The sequence below is a fragment of the Chiroxiphia lanceolata genome, chromosome 6, assembly GCF_009829145.1.
Source record: "Chiroxiphia lanceolata isolate bChiLan1 chromosome 6, bChiLan1.pri, whole genome shotgun sequence".
NCBI classification, from domain to species: domain Eukaryota; kingdom Metazoa; phylum Chordata; class Aves; order Passeriformes; family Pipridae; genus Chiroxiphia; species Chiroxiphia lanceolata.
In genome coordinates this window covers 24,175,931-24,195,017 of record NC_045642.1, presented here as the reverse complement: position 1 = coordinate 24,195,017, position 19,087 = coordinate 24,175,931, and the positions used below count along the sequence as shown (strand labels likewise).

At 35.5% G+C, this 19,087-nt stretch overlaps 1 protein-coding gene across 4 annotated transcripts in view; it reads left to right on the top strand.

The window, feature by feature from the left end:
* The window catches only part of FUT8 (fucosyltransferase 8), a 111,775-nt gene that overhangs the window by 12,921 nt on the left and 79,767 nt on the right, over window positions 1-19,087 (top strand). For 2 of the 4 annotated variants that reach the window (XM_032691250.1, XM_032691252.1), the window contains exon 2: window positions 10,928-11,008. The gene's annotated coding sequence lies outside the window, so the exon portion shown is untranslated. Of the gene's footprint in view, window positions 1-7,035; window positions 7,150-10,927; window positions 11,009-16,936; window positions 16,948-19,087 lie in introns of those variants that run through there. The other 2 variants (XM_032691251.1, XM_032691254.1) reach the window with 2 other exon arrangements.

The following is a 19,087-nucleotide window of genomic DNA, read 5'->3' as shown; positions in this document are numbered from 1 at the left end:
AAGATTATTGGTTCCTGCTGAGAAATTTGTAAATAGTGGATATAACTCAGTGACACCTGCAAGTCAAACATTTAACCAGTACAGTTTTTTGTTTCTTACAGGAGTTTCCACTGATCTGACTTCTAGGACAGTAAAGAACTGCTTGTGTAGTTAATGTTTCTCTGCCATACTATCATTCAAGGGCTCCTCGAAGTCATAAACAAACAGGGAATCTTTAGATTGATAAGCTTTTGGTACTGGCTTTTCTCCTGAAGTCTCCTACAATTGTGCAGTATGTAATTTAAACTTCTTACCTTCCCTGGCAGAAGCAACTACAATGAGATTGATTATTTCTTTATCTGGCTTAGCCATATCTTATCAAAAAAGGTGTTAGCTTTAACTGTTCTTTTTGAAATCATAAGTGCTGTGAAATGGAAGCATGTGGAATGCTCCTTTGGACAGTTCTTTTCCTGGTTGTTGCTTGAAAATGTTTTTAATATGGTGTTTGACTGTCATCATCTGGTGTTGAAGTGTATCTAGAGCTCAGGGCCCTTAGGTTGTGGCATTTTAAAAATTTTTATGTAAGGTCAGATGTGATTATAGATGAAAAAACTGTGTATTCCCATCTGAGAATTCTTCATCTGTGTTTGGATGTGCTGTGTAAGGACTTTTATTTTGAAGGTGGATAGTTCAGGTGTGCAGTTAGTATGTACTGACATAAAAAACCCCAAATACCATATGATGGTCTTTAAGAATAATCAGAATCAGTCTAAATACTTTTTGTGGTGTATTAGTAGCACATATCAGTGTGAAAAGTTTCTGCTGGAGTGTGGTAAACCAAAACAAAGTATTTTCTTTTGAACTGTGATTTCTAATGATATTTATACTATTACAGGGGTCTGTCTTCCCTAACCTGCACTTATTAGGTATATGTAATTGGTGGTAGCATGTACAATGTGTAGAGAAAAGATCTTTGGAAGGCAGTCATCAATTCTTGAGGGTGCAGTTTGAGCCTCAACATCTTCTCTCTCATCTGTCTTTTATCTTTTATCTTTCATCTTGTGCTTTATCAGCACAAGACTTTCTATTTCTTGTCAGAAATGTAGTCACAAGTTTCTCCTTTGTCCAGTAAACAATCTAGTGAGTTCAATGATGGACAACACTGATGTCAAACTGTATCTTATTAAAACTACATGTATAGTGAAAACTGCTACAAAATTTGCTTTTATGTCAGTTTTAAGATTACATATCAATGTTGGGGTTTTTTTTAGCATTGTCTCAGTGTCTTTTCTTTCGTGCTTCCCATAGTTCTTCCATATATTACTTTTTACTTTCCTACTGTCCTCTTACTGGAATCAAGATTTAGCATAAAACCATTTTCATGATTCTGTATCTCTGAGTGTTTGAGTTCTGCTTTGTTTTCTTTGCTTGGTATCTGGCAGCAACTTGACTGCAGTGAGAAGGGGTGATCTGTGGTTAATTGAAGCTGCTGTTATAAAGGAAAACAGAAGTGGTGCTTGGTGCAATTTATAAAGTTCTTTCCTGCTTGAAAACTAGATTATACATGTAGACTGTACATATCCGTATAATACACGTATAGACGTAAGTATATACAAAACTATGTAGTTATACTGGTTTATACCTTATACTGGTCACGTAGGTGTATTGGATCTGGCTGAGATGGAGTTCATTTTTCCCATAGCAGCCCTCACAGTGCTGTGCTTTGCATTGGTGGCTGGAAAGGTGGTGATAACACACTGGTGTTTGGCTACTGTTAAGTGGTGCTGGCACAGCATCAGCACTGTTTCTTCAACATTCTGCCCCCCAACAATAGGCTGGTGGTGGGAAAGATCCTGAGCAGGGACACAACTAGGACGGCTGAGCCAATTAACCAAGGGGATATTCCATACCGTGTGATGTCAGCTTAAATGAAAAAGCTAAGAAAAGGAGGAGGAAAGTGGGCCATTTGTTATTTACAATGTTTGCCCTCTGGAACAACCACGACACATGCTGAAACTCTGCTTCCTGGGAAGTGGCTGGACAGCACTTGCTGATGGGAAAGAGAGAATAAAAATTATCTTTTTTTCCTCTTTGCTCGTTCATGCACAAACTTTCGATTTGGCTTTGGTAAACTGCCTTCTTTCAACCTAGGAGTTGTTTTCCATCTTATTTTCTCTCCTCTGTCCAGCTGAGAAGGGGGAGTAATAGATCATCTTGGTGGGCACTGGTTGTCTAGCCAAGGTCAACTCAACACAATAGGGTAGCTTGTATCATGGTCATTGTACAGTGTAGGGAAAGATGGCTTACTACCAATATTTACTTGTTTTGGGAACGAATGGAGCACTCATTTGTGGACCCTTTAACCCACAGTAAAGTCATTGAAGTGTCTGTTTGCTTTCTTTCATATATTATAGACTGAAAGAGATAAAAAAATGAAATTTAGCTTGATTAAACTCAACGTGTAACTTTAAAAATTTTATGTGCTTTTTGTCACCAATTAGGAAAGACACATGTATAATTTTCAAAAAATTTCCTTCATGGATTAGGAGTCAGAGGAGTAAGAGGCAAACACAAGATTGCCTAATGGATAGTAAAAGTGGGAGATAGAAAAATAGCAATCACTTCAGGAGGAAGCTTGAAGCATACGTTTAGCAACAGTTTCTTAATATCACACTATTTTAGTCTGTTTGTGGTGAAGCGTGCTCAAGGAAAAGATGTGTCAGGATTTATGCAAATATGAGAAACTTAAAACACCTGAAACCTTTCTGAAATGAAATGTACTCTAGTATTAGTGCATGTTTTTTCCCCTAACATTTAGGCTCTATTAAACTTGGTGTGTAGTATCAAGGAATAGATTCAAAGGCATTTTCTGGTGTATTGAATGGTATAAATTGCATGGGTTTTTGTATAATATTCATGCTGATGGAATTAATTCAATACAAATTTTCAGCTTCCTTCATTATCAGGCACCATCAGCTGCCTACCAGGCAAATTTCAGAAAGGTCTTTTAGATTTTTCTTATTGAAAATCCCTGACCAGTTCTTTGATCTTAATTGCCAGGATCTCAGATTTGATAGTTTTTGTGACATTTGTTTGAAGATCTGCCTTTATTAATCTGTCTGATAAATATGAACATTTATCATGTCTGATATGAACATGAAGCTGTATTGCTCTCTCAAGGGAAGCAGTGTTGTGTCTTCCCTTTTTTCAGCTTCCTGGATGCTGAACGCTGCTTGCATCTGTTCATAGCCTTCCCACAGAGGAGCAGTGGCAGCAGTACGAAACTGATACTATCTTTTAAATCTGCCCAGCTGCTGGTATGGCTCTGAGTCACAGCAGTGAGGTTGACCACAATCTTGTTAATGCACTGCTATTTGACCAGTCAGTTAGTAAAAGCAGAGTCACTCAGCTGATCAATGATAGACTTTGGAATAAAGTGCTATGATTTTTATTTGGTTCTTGCTTGAAAAACTTAAAAGGAAAGACGAAATAATATATGAATTCTTACTATAATTTCCATAGCAAAATCAAACCGTGTGCTCAGTGTGGGCAGGTTTGAAGAACTTACTTTTTTAAGAAGGAAAAAAGAGGAAGAAAAAGGGTGGGGCCATCTAAGGCACAGTACAAAATGAGGTTTCTTTCTTTTAATCTACTAAATGAGTTGTTTCAATTCATACATAAAGGATTTTTAATAATTCTGTTGATATTTCTCTTGTGTGTTCTCATCTTTTTCAATATAAATTTCTCTGACTGTAAAAGATTTGGGTAATGTTATTTGTAGGCATAGGTGGTATTTGTAGTGGATAGTAAAGTGTATATTTTTTAATTTTTAAAAAACTTTACCTCCTTTATGTCAGAAGTTTGATAAGCTGAATGAACCCCCAGAGTTTAAAATGATCCTTCCTAATTAATAGCAAGCCCCCCTTGCTTTTTTATATAAATGAACTAGAAGCAAGTTAGATTTTTTATTAGCTTACAGCCATGTTCCTTCGTGTTATGTTTTCAACATCATAATTGTTTTTCAGTGACATGTATGGTACCATCTTCTTTCTTCTGTGAAGCTTGCTGATCCTTTTTTTTTTTTCTGTGACTGTCCTACATTGCTCATGGCCTTGTCTTTTGGTAGGATAGACTTTCTCTTTTGAACTAATTACTGCAATTTGTAACAAATAATCATGAGCTGTACTGCACAAACTGTTTCCTTCCTCAAATTCAAACCCAGGTTTGTTTTTCTTATTTTATTTCTTAACCTTATTTCAAGAGACAGGTTTTGCCAGCATTTCAGCTTTTATTTCGTTTTTATGTTGATTGTATTCTCACTTAACAATATTCTTAATTGGGCTTTCCTGACAGCTTTTTTTCAGTCATTTCATTCATTAGCCTGTGTCTACAGTGAGTGTTCTTTCTGTGTGGTTTTCTTGCCTCTAAATTTTCTGATTCTTTTAGTTAAATTTCTAAAAATGGTTACTACTTTTTCCTCTTCTTTTATGTACTTTTCCGGACTTTATCTGCACTTAATTTTAGTTCCCTTAAGCTGGTTTGATTTCAAATCCCTTTTGACTGCATCAGCACTAATAAAGTGGACCATTGTCTGGTATTGAGGACAGCTGGCACGGATTGAGATTTGTCCTTTCTGTTAATCTTTCAGCCTTCAAAACAGGTAGCTATGTGCAGTACCATTTGGAAGTTTTCCCAGCCATGTGATAACCCTCAGATTGTTCCCAGAGGTTGGAAGAGTGCAGTTGGCCTTTATCAAAAGTATTTCAGGACTTGTTCTGACATGATGATTTGCATTTTAGTGTCTGGGAAAGTTTTAGTCATTAATATATTGATGTAACCTTTAAGGTTAACTTTTATAAAGGCAGTAGTCAAGCCAGTTACCAGCTAGGTTAACTCAGTTTTATCTGTGATCTGCTTCCTAAAAGGCCTACTCTGTGAATCATTATTATTAAATTTTGTGCTTTGAATGATTCTACTAGCTGTCTAGAATAAAAAAGAAAAAAGAAACCCAACAACCAAAAAAAAACCAAAACACAACAATCTAACAATCTCTCTCAACAGTCCTTCCAAGTCCTCATCCACTTAAATTTTCTGATTTGGTAATTTACAGGAGGTCTACACTTTCCTTCTCACTGTAACTTTCTCATTCTAATGTTATGTGGAGTGTTTGGCTTCTGTTGCATTCTGGATCTCAGAACAAGTATACAAATCTTAAGATATTCAAGACAAGATTCCTGCTCCACCATATATATCCGTCCTTCCTGAGCCAAGTATGCTCTCTAACGCTATGGAGTATCCCACTAAATGTATTGTGTCAGTTGAGTTATATTTTTGTTTATTTTCTGAGATTTCCAGCAACCCTTATTTTTATTCCCCATAGTTCTTGTGTTAGTTTACTGAGAATCAGAAGTTCACAAGAAAGCTCTGAAGATAGTCTACTGTTTACCACCTTCTCCTCCCTGTGACCCTTTAACTACCCACACTTGCCACTCATTACTTTGGAGCTGTGATCTAGGTTGCCATTTGTAAATCTTGTTATTTTATCAAAGAGGACACTCTTTGCCTTTAATTTGCTCACTGGTGATTTGAATGACAGCAAATTTTTAGCCTGCCAGGTTGGGAAGCACAGATGGCACTTCATATGGCTGAGAAAAAGTGGAACTCTGGGGAAAAGAAACATATGTTTTCCTGGATTTTAGAGAACTAAGAGAGGTCCAGTGCTTGAAGTGTTTTTCCAAATTTTCCCCAAATTTGTGCTACACATGCAATAGTGTAATGTGTGAGCAATGTCACTCTAGCATACGTGAACCTTATAAAGTGAAAAATGTAGGGCTGCAGACACTGAACAACAGTGACCTGTCTTCCGGGAATAATAGGATGTGTCAGCTAGGGACATGTAAATAAAATGGAAAAATAAGTCAAGTGGTTGGGCCAGTCAGTGTATCTTGAAGGAGGGGAGCAGGAAAGAACTTGCATAGCGTCACATTGATTAAAAATATGCTTATATTTGGGATGTTATTTAGTAACTTAATTGTTTGTCTCTTTAATACGTCCATAAAAGAAATCAGTGGATTTTGTACTGTTCTGTGTACTGTATCAGTTTTGTAGACAGTGCTGAGTTTATGCCTTGAGAAATGATTATGTGTGAAAATTTCAATATCATGAAGGGACTTTATACCTTATAGCAATTATTTTATGTTTTCTTCTGTAAAGGATAAACACTAAATGATACTGAATTTTGCTCCTAACTGTTATTTGTGCCATTAAAAATGGTGTACTTTTAGAACAAGGTCGAAGTGTCAAAGACATATCTGATAAAGAAAAACAAGTGTGAGGTGATCTTTGTCTTTTAGGCTTACTTTGAGGAATAGTGAGGAATAATGCTCCCAGATCTTGTTTGATTGAAGTGGAATTTTATTGAACAACTGTATGTCCTTCTCAAACCAGTGGTAATCAAAGCTTGTTTGAAGGGGAACCTCCTTTACAGAGTTGAACTGCAGAAAGAATCCTTTGCACTTCTCTGCAAAACAGCTAATTCCCGAGAGCTTTCTTCTGTGTGCAGTAGAAGTTAGATGATTTGGCTTTGATCCTTGCTTATTATGGATTGAATATATTCCACCTTCTTTAGCTCTAGCAGTAAGGAATCATAAGGAAAAAAACACCCAACCAAGCCCCAAGCCATTATATAATATATATTGATAACCTTATTTTTTTTTAATATAATCATTAAAAAGGTGATCTGTCCCTCTGTTTCCCTGGGATGTTCTTTCCTTCCATATTTGTTTAAATAAATTTGCTTAGTATCAGCAACTAATAATGCTACCAGACAGATGGATTGATGGGTATAAGAGAAACGAAGTTCGGTTTTTCAGTTAAATAACTACTTCTCTATTAGAATACAACAGTATGTCTTAAAACTGGAAGAATCATGTTCTGAGCCTCACTTGGCTTACAGATGGAATGATTTTTTTTCTTTTCTAATTTGCTGATTTTGTTGTTTAAGTGGTTTTATTGGTTAAAATTGATTCTTTTCATATAATGTTTTCCCTAACACAGATTCAGTGAGTTCTCTGCCAGCTACTTAAAACTGTAGAGCCAGCACTAAAATATGCAAGTGACTTCACTAAAAAGCTGGTCTGTGTGCTTCAGAAATTGCTTGTACTGGAGAAGGTAGGATTTTCACACTTAATAGTAGATTTGTCTGTTTGGAGTAATAGAAAATGATTTAAGTTTAATAAAAAAAAAATAGATTGCAAATTCACATACTTGAGCACTGATGAGAACTCCTGGTACCAGAAAGATGGATTGTTCTTGTGTGACCCAGATCCTGATCTGTTCCTTTCTCAGATCATGTGACTTTGTGAGTGTAACTTGATTCTAAACCACACCCCCTGGTTTCTAGCTTTTGAAAAAGATTGCTAGGTAAAAGTTGATTTACATTTAGAATGGCATATAACTCTGATCATAGTCACACCCAGAAAAGACTGAGTCCTTGGGATAAGAAAGAACTGTTAGTGTGATTAAGCTGAAGTTGCCTTCTTAAAGGAGAATGAAAGAATTTGGCAAGTAAGACCTAGGAAGAATAACAAAAGTCTGAATTGGATTTGAGGGCATATATGGGAGAGGAACATCTGAAAATAAATGTTTCTGAGGGATAAACTTAATAACAAATCTTGTTTGAAAATCAGAGGATGAGGTCTAGTCTCAGTAATGGGGAGAAAGAAACTCAGTGGTTCAAGATGATGTTTTATATATTTATATAAAAAGACTGTGTAAGATTATGAGGTTGATCCTCAAGTCAGAAATTAAAAGTAAACATATGAGATTTTGTAGTCACAGAATAACAAAAATCTCTGAGAAAGAGGATAGAGCAGACAAGAAAATATTTGATTGTTATTTGTCAAAAGCTTCTAAGTTTACAAATTCTGTTCCTTAGGGCGCTACCACTTGTATCCTGTTCAGATCAGAGGGAAATATTTTTTATTTTTATTTTTTTCTTGGTGCACAGTTTATCTTTTTTGAAGCAGTGACAATTTACCATTTGCTAAAGGTGGGATTTTGAGTGACGTCTGATTCTTTCTGTGGTATTAGGCAAGTAGTCCTGGCCTGGCATAAGGATCTAGTGTCTATGTTCAAAGTTAAATCAGTTTACCCCAGACAAATGGGAAGGGAGAAGTGTTTCCATTTTCTTCCCACTGCTGCATCCTTCTGTATTCCCAAGGTGATGTAGGTCTTTTCATCTAACATGTAGTTGCAGGCACTTAAAGTGTGGCATCCTGGAACTCTATTATCTTGCTGTTGTGCATTCAGGTTTTGTGTCTTTTTCAAATTCAATTTCAAATTACGTGAAAAATGCTGAGGAAATGTTTTGGACTTGGTTTTGAATGGGTTCTTGCAATGCAGGAGACTGAAGTAAACACTGCAGATGGTATTGAACCCTTTATAAGGGTATATATTTTTTTAATAAATAGATTAATTTTTCTAAAATATAATTGTAGTGACTAGTTCATGTTCACCCAACAATTCAGTCAGAACTAGGCATATAACCAAAATTTCCTATCTGCAAGGTCACTTCGTGACCTTTATTTCCATAAAGATCTCTGCAAGAGGAGCAGATTTATCTGGAAGAAACCACTGTCTAATTAGTGATATTTGTAAATATTGTTGAGGGGATTGAACAACAAATGCAAAGATTTTTAAAAATAGTTTTATCTTTTACATTATAAATAGAATTCTATTTTCAGGGATTTATTAGCAATACTAAGCTGGAAACTTGCAAACTCTTTGATAGTTTGAAGTTTGAATGTCTCAGAGTAGGCTGTTTTAAGATAATCACAACTTATGCAAAATTACTGTCTATTCTTTCTGTGGAACTGTGGAAAAAAGCCCCAAAAAGCTATATTTCTTTCCTCTTAGTTATAGATTTGTAGATTGACAGGAAAATTTGCTGTTTTCATGCATCCTGATTACAGTACAGTATTTGTTACTTCTTTGTGAGTTAGTCTGAGCAGACTACGGGCTACAAGAAAATACTCTAAAATAAGTACATAGTTGGTTGCAAAACAAAACTCGTAACTCACATTAAAATTTAACTGTCATACAGGGAGCATGAAGTAGAGCTACGAATGTCTTGTCCAGCCTAGGCTGGGTTGTTTCGTGTCAAATCAACTCCACATATTTCAGTGTTTTGTAATTTTTTATTTTTTTTTTTTAATTTATCATTGACAGTATGTGGACAAATTTTCCTGCAGTAGAGGTATAAACTACATTGGAACTTTTTGGTTTTTTTCCTCCTCTGCTTTATCAACAACTATTGAGTAGCTACTTCACTCTGATGGTAGATTAGTGTGGAAAAAACCAACCCAGATATTCTTGCTTTCTTTTTATTGTTCTATGTGTTTTTATATATTTTAGGTTATCACAGTTTAAAATTTTGGGAAGTTTTTGTAGAGCACGGTGATTTTCTGAGCCTGGTAGGACTGGAAGGTCTTTTGGTACTGCTTGCAATTTTATTACTTACAAATAAATCAGCTTGTAAATTTAATAATAGTTCTTTTCATTATTATATGAAATGTAAATGTTTCGACTTCATGTTTACCATGAGCCAATCTGTCTAAATCTATTTTTCCATACTCACGTAATGTACTACCTTCTACTTGTTAATGAGGTTGCAAATCTGAACTTGTAAGAAGATACATCATAATGTTTCATACAAAAGTAAAAGTAACTATCGTTCTAAACCATACTCTGATGGGTTCACTGTAGGGGTAGCTCTTGGAACAGATGGGCCCTGTATTTCATTCTGCCTGGCTTCTTGACTTACCTTCAGCTGAAAGTTTCACCTTTCCATTTTCGTGAAGCAGGCAGTGTAACTGATTTGATGAGCGGTACAATAAAAGAAATAGTTTATTTTTTCTGGGAAGGTAAAACCCTGATTTTGCTTTTTATACATGGAATAATAATGTTATATTTTTTTTTTTATTTGAATGCCTGAGATACTTTATCACAGGAAAAGCTATAATCTTCATTGAGTGCTGCCTTAGCTGAAGTATACCAAAGCTGTCAATCTCAAATGGAAATGAAAATAGGCTATCTCCTTCTTTTCCACAGGAAAGTTTTGGAAGTTCATGGGCTCTGACTTTGTAGGTGCTGATTATTTTAAATAATTTATTACATGAAAAAGAAAACACAAAATTCAGGGTTTTATTTTTTTTTGTTTGTTTTGTTTTTTTTCAATCACTGTTGCTGCTTTTGAGAGATTTAGAGTTGCCAGTTCACCTTCTTCATTTAATGCTACAGCTGTTGAAGCTTATTTTTGAAATATCAAATCACTTAATTATTGTTCAACAATAAGACTTATTTGGCAGAATTCTCATTGCAGTAAAAGTCAGTTATCTGAAGCATTTATCATTTTCTCTTCTTCTCTCCTGTTCCTGGTACTATTGTTGCTTGAATTGGTTTCCTATTTATTTTTCTTTCCTGCTTTTATTCCTTCCCTTGAAATCAGGTTCACAAATAAGCTTTTTCAACAGCCAATTTATTGCTGTTTCACAGTCAGATATGTGCAGCTTTTGATTGCTTTTCTGTTAAATGGCTGGGAATCAACATTTGGTTCAGTAGTGTGCTGCCATTCTGAATTAGGCAACTGTCATGAAATTATGTGATAACTCTCTGCCTTGATAACCTAAAAGTAAGGTTTTGTTTAAAACAATTGTTTCTTCACTAAAAGGGTTGTCAAGCACTGTAACAGACTGCCCAGGAAAGTTGTTGAGCCTCTGTCCCTGGGAATATTTAATAGTTGTGTAGATGTAGCTCTCAAGGACATGATTTAGTGGCGGACTTGGCAGTGGTAGGTTTATGGCTGGACTGGCTGATCTTAAAGGTCTTTTCCAAACTAAATGATTCTGTGATAAAAACTAATGACCTTCTTTTCCTTTTCTACTTTCAGAGAACTACCTATGCTTCAAAATGGAAGTGTGGAAGAAGAGTCCCCAAAAGTACTAATTTGAATAAAAATTGTTGTTCTTAAGTAAGTACTTCTTGTTCTTTGTGATGTTGTGTCCAAAACTGAAAACTGCTTTTTTGTTGATAAATCCTTGTCAGCTGAAAAAAACAAACTTTGCAAAAGAGAGGTCAGCTCCTTCACTTTTGTGTCAGATTACTGACTAAATTGGGTCAGTCACCTGTTTCACCTTTCGTTTTTCCTTACACCTATTTTTCTCCCTTCTCCTCCTTGTGTCTCATCTCTAAAAAAAAAAATGAATCTATCAAAACATTTTTAATATATTCTTCATCTTAGGTACAAAGCCCTTATTTCTTTGACAGTATTTTTGGGCCCTTTCACCTGTATTGCAGATATTACATGTATTTTTCAAAGATACTTCTGTAGAAACTGGGCACAGGCCCTGTTCCATGAAGTGTCTATGAGAGTTATAAGTAACTAAGCTTTTGTGGCTGGAAAGTATTGTGTGCTCTTGGATATCCTAGATCCAGTGCTAGATTTTTCTCATATGGTGGCAACTATTAAAAACTTAATACTTCATATTCTTACAGTTTTGAAGGTCTGTGCAAGTATGATAATACTCATCTTTTAGGATACAATTTTTTATTTAAATAAAACTCTCTTCGTTTTGAGAAGTTGCTTGATGAAATGAACTTCACTGAAACATGGATTCAGGTGTGAACTTGGAAACCAAGAGCGTTATGACATTATTCTTTTTTTGATGCAAAGAAACAGAAAAGACTGTTATGATCAGTATTCTTAATTATGATAAGGATAAAAAAGTTGTGAAAATGTCTTGAACTTTCACAACTGAACAAGAAGTTCAAGCAAATTTGTTGCAGATGAGATGCTTTTACAGTTCACCCAACTTCAGTACTGTCAGGTTGATGACATCTAAAGTACTCTCAATTATTATGATTTATTTATACAGTTATAATTCTAGAAGCACTATGTTAGTGTAAGAGTTTAATGAATAGTTTAAAAAAAAAAAAGAAAATATGGGATTTCAAATGATGTTCTAAGGACCTTGGGGTCAGAACAGAACAAAGAATATGGTGGTAGTTTTCCACGCATCTAGTGTCTGGTTAGGTGCCTTGAAACTGGGTTAGCTGTTGTAACTGTTTCCTGTTGCTGAAAGGAGTTGTTTCCATTTCTGAACCCAGCTTTCTTCCCTATTCTGATGAAACCGGTTAACTGAATTATCTTACAAATGCAGAAAAGAGGTGGCTAATTTTGTTTCTGGGTTTGTGGATTGGATCAGCTCAGATAAGTGTTCCAGGAATGTTCTAGTGGTGCAAAGGAAGAAACAAGACTCTGCAGGCAGGAGCAAATAGTATGGGAGCATAACCTGTCCCTCCAGGCAGCAGCCAGTAGTCAGTGAATCTGTCCAGCAGGTTGCAGTAATGGTGTTTTAAAGTTGTTAGACTGGAAATTGATAATTTGACCTTGGTGAGGAACAGACATGGCTTCTATGAAAACTTTAGACTAGAATTGGCTAATTTTGGTAGATCCCGCATTGCTGTTAGTAGGAATGACCTGTTGATACAGAATAGAAACAATGATTCGGAGGGAAAAAATCTTAGCAGATAACTAGAAAATCTGTAATAATCTTCCCCCATCCACCTGCTGCCCTTCAACTCTCCAGCCCCATGTGTAGTATCTGTGTAGTATCATGTGTATTATCTCCAAGTCCTGAAAATAAATGAAAGGTACACGTGAAGAATTGCACGACTTGTCAAAACCTCACTTCTAATCAGAATTGGCTGGTCCCTTGTATATGATGTTACATAGTACAGTTATTTGTCTGTATCTTGGTTTACAAATTTGTAAACTAAAATTTGTTTGTTTGTTAGAGCCTGCATGAATGCATATGTACTTAACTTATAGTTTTATACTTCATGTTGTGTTCACACTACCTTGATTTGTCTGTAAGCTGTGATGATGGTTGTACCTTCTGTAGAGATGCATTCCTTCCTTTGGCAAGAACAAGGAACACTGGTTGAAAACTGCATGAAACCTCTTCTTGCCTTTTCTGTTCCATCTGTATGGGAAGTTAATTAAAAGGATTTGTTCAGGTCTATAAATTGCAGTGCCTGGAGCACTAGTTAAGCCAGTGGTTTTGTTCGCATTGCTCAGCTACTAAAGGGAGATTGAGCAGTGGAGCAAAGCTGATTTAAGCTTAGTGTCTAGGTAAGATGTAGGTAGTGCTGGTAGGCTGAGACAAGTAACTAAGTACTAGAGTGAAGGTGATACCTTCCCCATATTACTTGATTATGCAATCTATGGATTGTGTTGGATTCTTGCTTCCTGTCAGATTGCATAGCAAACTGCATTTGGAATTACTTTTTGCTATCACAGTCTGGCTTGGAAAAACTGTATTTAATCCATTTACTAATTTAATATTTTTTTCGTGATTCTTTCCACATGTACAAACGTTTCCACGGTAGTCTTTCCCTTTTTTTTCCAAATCATATTTCACACTTAGTCTAATCCATTGAATTGTGAACTGCAATTTTGTAGTTTATTAAAAAAAGAAAGATCAACTGCACATTTTTTATTACATTCTAAAATACTTTCTTATCCTTTCTTGGGCATTATGTAAATTAGATTAATCTGTGATGGGCTTTTGAAGATAAACTAATCTCCACAAAAGGCCTGTATATCTTGAGTTTTATTTATTGTAAGGGCACCTAAAATCTGGGATAGATATTCGCTGTTTCTACATATCTAAATAGATCAGTGTATGATTCCTGATGGAAAAAGAAAATATGTTTTCAGAAGGGTATATTGCTGAATTAGCCCTGCCGTTTTATCAAGACCGTTTATCTGTGGTTCTGGAGTATCTACTACCTTTCTTGCTTGCTACAGATTTCCCCCTTGCCTGAGGTTCAGCAAAGTCTGTTTCTTGCTCTGAAACATTTTGTTTCAGTTCACTCTTGTATTCTGGTAGTAATTTAGCTTGGATTCCTGCTTGAAAAATGGCTTATTGCTTCTCTGACTCTCTGAAATGTATTCTCTATTAAAAGTGCTTTCTATATAAGTCAGTTCTGATGCAGCAGCACAAACAACAGTCTTTCACGTTTTTCTTTTCAAGAAAAGAGGTTGCTAATGTAGCCATTGACTTGCACATTTACTGCAGTGAAAAATGATACCAAATTGAGACACTGAGAGAGGATGGAAAACTAGAGTAGGATTTTACACGAAGCAACACATTAGAATGGTCGGGGGAAAATGGGATACAAGCCATTAAGGGCAAACTTAAAATATTGCTTTTAAATTAAGGAAAGAGAAAATAGGCAAGTACAAGCTAAGAAATGGCTGAGAGTTCTGAAGAAAAATATTGAGGGTTAAGCACTGACCTTAAGTCAACAGTATTGTGCATAAAAAATAGTTCTGAAAATGTAACATCACATCAGGATGAATAAATGGAAGTGCTGTCATAAAACACCATGTAAATCTCTCTGCATAGCTTAGGAGTGGAATCACCAAGGTCATTGTGTCCAGTTTGGAACCAGGCACTTAGTACATGCAAACAAATAAAAATTATCCTGCCAAATTGGAGAGTCCAGAATAAAATAGTATTCAAGATCATAAAACTGGATCCAAGACCAAAAGAAGTTGAAATAATATGAGGCTGAATTAATGCAAAGAGTAAGTGTTGCTATTCTAGGTCTTTTGGAAGACCATAAAACCTAATGAGCTTACATTTTTACCAGTGGAGATTAATGCATTGTGGCTTATGAAGCACTGCAATAGACTGGGAAGAGCATATGTCTGTCTTTGGAAGTTCATAAAATGTAGTCAGATGCAAGAGCTTGTGTGATATCCTGTTAGAGGAGAGGAGTGATCTAATAACCTTCTGATAATCTTACTACATTTTATGATTTAATGCCTAGTTTCTAGATGTTTTGTTTTTGGGGGTTTTCTGGTGTTGGTTTTTTTTCCCCCTCTTAATTGTCTATCTCTTTTGTGAGTGGAGCATAGGGAGAGCAGCTTTTTGCAAAAGATGCCGAGAAGCAGCATAGAATTCTTTATACAGAAAGCAGTCTTTTTATTTTAAAATTTTTTTAGCCTAAATATTTTCTTCCAATGGACCAGGTAACAGGTAACTTTTTATCTTGAATGGATATAATTTTAAACTTAAATAGTCCAAATCTAAAACAGTGACTGAAAATTTGAAAAAACTAGACATGGTAACCTGGTGGATATTATTTGGCTCTAAGTTAGTATTATTTTTATAGTACCTGAAAAATCAAATTTCAAATATCACTGATAACTTATGCCTTTTAAAATGTCTATGATTAGACTGTTAAATTAATCAAAACCTATGTGTTGACAAATTGTTTAAGGGGACAAGATCAGAGCAAATAGCCAGGCAAGAAGTCTATTTTGTCTGCAATGTTTCTTGCTTCACAAGTTCCTGCAGTTAAATATGTGAGGATCTATGTCACAGGATTTTTTTTTCATTTTTTGTTTAATATGAAGAAAGAAATTGTACTTGTCATGGTGAGAAGAACAATATGAGGATAAATATCAAGGCAACACCTACAATATAGAAGTATTCTGCAGTTGTTTTGGCTTTGCTCTTTTTTAATGATGTAATTATACTATACTAATAATTCTGTACTTTATTGTTTTGATTATGTTAAATAATGACTAATAAACACTTCTGAAATTGGAAGAACCTGTTGGCATAGGAAAGTCTTCATTTAATTCTTTTTACACTTCAGTCTTGGTGGATTTTTTTTTTTTGTTACTTTTATTCTTATAAACAACTGTTGAAATAAACCAAATCTAAAGGGAATAAGAAAAATTAGATGCTTGCCAGTATGTATAAAAACCCAATCAAGACAGAGGTTAATTATAGGATGATTCACTTGAAATTGATCCTAATGATACAGTCTTTTAATGAGATTGATTTTTCCTAAGCATATTTGTTGTAACTCGTGTTAACTGTATTAAAATTCGTTAATGAATGCAAAAACTGTCAGTAAGCACGGAACTTTCAAAACCTAAAGAAGGTTCCTGTATGGCTAAATGGCAGGAGGTTCTTGGTCATTGCCTTTGCTAACTCTTGGCTCCTAATAAATCTCTGAATAAATTGCTTTGCAATTAAATGAACCAAATGTTTGATCCCAGGTCTGGAGACTAATATTGTAGATTGCACTTACAAGTTGCAGACAGTATTTTTGAATAACACAACCAGTAGAAGGGATGAAGGGGAGGTATAACTGCTGTATACAGTATTATTGGACTGTGGTGTGTACATTATGGCTAGGTTGAAGTTCCTAAGACTATTCAGAATTAGTGTTAAGAATAAGTTTAGAAAAGCTATAAGAATTCTGAGTCTGTGAGAGTGTATCTCATTTTAGAGATTTAAGAACCTTGTTCTATTGAAGTGTTACTTGAGAAGTAATGAAGATTTGTGCTTTAATCCATATGAAAGGGAATTGGTGAGAGCTGAAAACAGACTTGTTTTCAGACTTGTTTGGTAACTAACTAGTTGAGCAATTTATTTGGGAATTATTCATTCTCTCTAATTCTCTCATTTAATGTGATTGAATCTCATGGATGGTTTTAGTAAAAGATGTGCATTACCTGGAAGAATATGTGTGATTCTGATGCAAAAAAATAGGAAAATGTTTCAATGATCTTTGGATTTCAGTGATCAATTCCATAAAAATTTCAGAAAGCATTGTAACTACTGCAGTTAACCTTCATTCATACTACATAAATGTAGGCTTGTAAGTGGCTGAACTTACATGATTGTTTTATTAAAAAACTCCTTGTGATTTGGCTATAATTCAGACCTAGTTTATTGAAATAGGAAGAACGTAGATTTGTGGTGAAGCTCATAATTCAACATTTTGCTTGTAGGAATAGCACTTATGTTAGCTTTGCATGTCTTATTTCAAAATGCACTTTTGCTGATAAAGCTAAATCTAGGATTTAAGCAAAATTATTTTGTAAATGAATAAAAGTCTCTTTCTAATGTTGGTTCACTCTGTAGATGCCATATTCCTTGTCTTGTGAAATTATCTTTCACTGATGTTCCTCAGAATTTCAGTTGCCTAATGGTTGCTATGATAGGAATCAAGCTACTGTCTTTAAAATTAACCAGTGTGTTTTGGAAAACTTTTTTCATGCTGCAGTCTGTGTAACATAAACAACACAGGTTTATTTTCAGCATGTGTGAATTGTAGGATCTTACTGGAGAGGATTTCCATTTAGTTCAACCCCTCAGTAACAGCTTGGGTCAGAGCACCTTGCTCAACTCTCCTTTTGTGTATCTTCCAGGAATGGAGATTCTATATCATCTGAGACCTACTCCAGTGTTTGACAATTATCATAATTCAATTTTATTTTTTTTTTTGTTATTGAGCTGGAATTTGCTGTGGTCCACATTGTGTCTATTGCCTCTTGTCCTTCCATTGGGCAGAAGAAAGTGCACCTCCACCTACCAGAAATACCTCTGTGTATATAATAGTTATACAAGAAGAGAACCAGGAAAAGAATGCAAAGTTGGGTGATAGGTGACTTTTACCAGAAGAGAAAAATATATTAGTTGAAACGTGGATGCTGCTGTCCATGGTTTTGACTTTCTGATGCAGTTTCATGCCATCCCTATGTGGAATACATTAGGATCATTATTACATGAGAGTGGATTTCTTTCAAGACTCAAAAGAGGGTATGATAGTTACATCCATGAAAATTAATTCATGAAAAGGTGGTGTACCAACAGATACAGACTCTTAGGGAAAGCAAGAATCCTTTGGATACCTGTATGAGGATTGATGAATGGGTTAAGTGAGTTCAGAGGCGTAGCTTGTATTTATTATTTTTATGTTAAGCTGCCACAAGAATATTCTTCTTCCCTCCCTGGCAATTTTCTCATTGTAGCTCTGAGTATGTGGTAAGGAAAAGAAAGGAAAGAACTAGCTCTCAAAACATCTTAAATACCTAGTAGGCGATAACAATTCCATGAAATTGGATAAGCTATTGTGTTCTGGCAACCAGGTAGAAATTCTGGTTATGTACTATAAAAGCAATTAATTGCAATCAAAACCATGTCACAACCAAGGCCATAAAAATAAAATATGTTGGAGATCTGAAATACTCTTTGAAAGTAAGGTAGTAGTTAACTGACCAAACTAACTGATTTTTAAGCCAGATTTGGGTGGTAAACTGGAAATATGAATGGTACAATAAGGCATTTCTTAAATTCTTTTTTTTTTTCTTTATGTGTTGTTTTGGTAAAGTTTTGAGCAGATGCCTTTTCCATGCTGTCAAATCATAGAATTATTTAGGTTGGAAAAGACCCTTAAGATTGTAGAGCCCAGCTGTTTACTTAACACTACCAGGTCTGCCACTAAACCTGTCCCTAACATGTCTTTCAAATACCTTTAGGGATAGAGACTCAGCCACTTACTTGAACATATTCCAATGCATGACAACCCTTTCACTGAAGAAATTTTTCCTAATATCCAATCTGAGCCTCCCCACACACAACGTGAAGCTGTTTCCTCTTGTTCTTTCAACTGTTACTTAGGAGAAGAGGCTGACCTCCACCTTGCTCCTTTCAGGAAGTGGTAGAGCCTGATAAGGTCTCCCCTGAACCTCCTTTTCTCCAGGCTAAACAACCCCGGCTCTTTCTGCCTTTCCTCATAGGGTTTGTTCCCTGGACAGTTCACCAGCTTTGTTGCCCTTCTGTGGACACACTCCAGCACTTCAGTGTCTGTGTTGTAGTGGGCCCAAAACTGAACACAGTATTCCAGATGTGATCTTGCCACGATTGACTTCAGTATCATACAACAGCCATAATTGCCACTGCCTCTAAAATTTTGGCTATTTTAATGCACTGTGTCTACATTTGTATCTTCAACTACTCAACAGTTCAACCAACAGCCTTTTAGTATCTGTAAGAAAGCTATGATGAATGGTTTACAGTTCTCTGGAAGGTGGTGACAAACCACTCCTGAAACAAACTGATCTAATTTGACTTCTCCTAGGAAAAATGTATTTGTGTTCTCCCCCACACTCCTCCTTGTTTAACATGAACAAAATAAATCCATGCTTTCCATCAGTAGCCTTTGGTTGAGATATCAG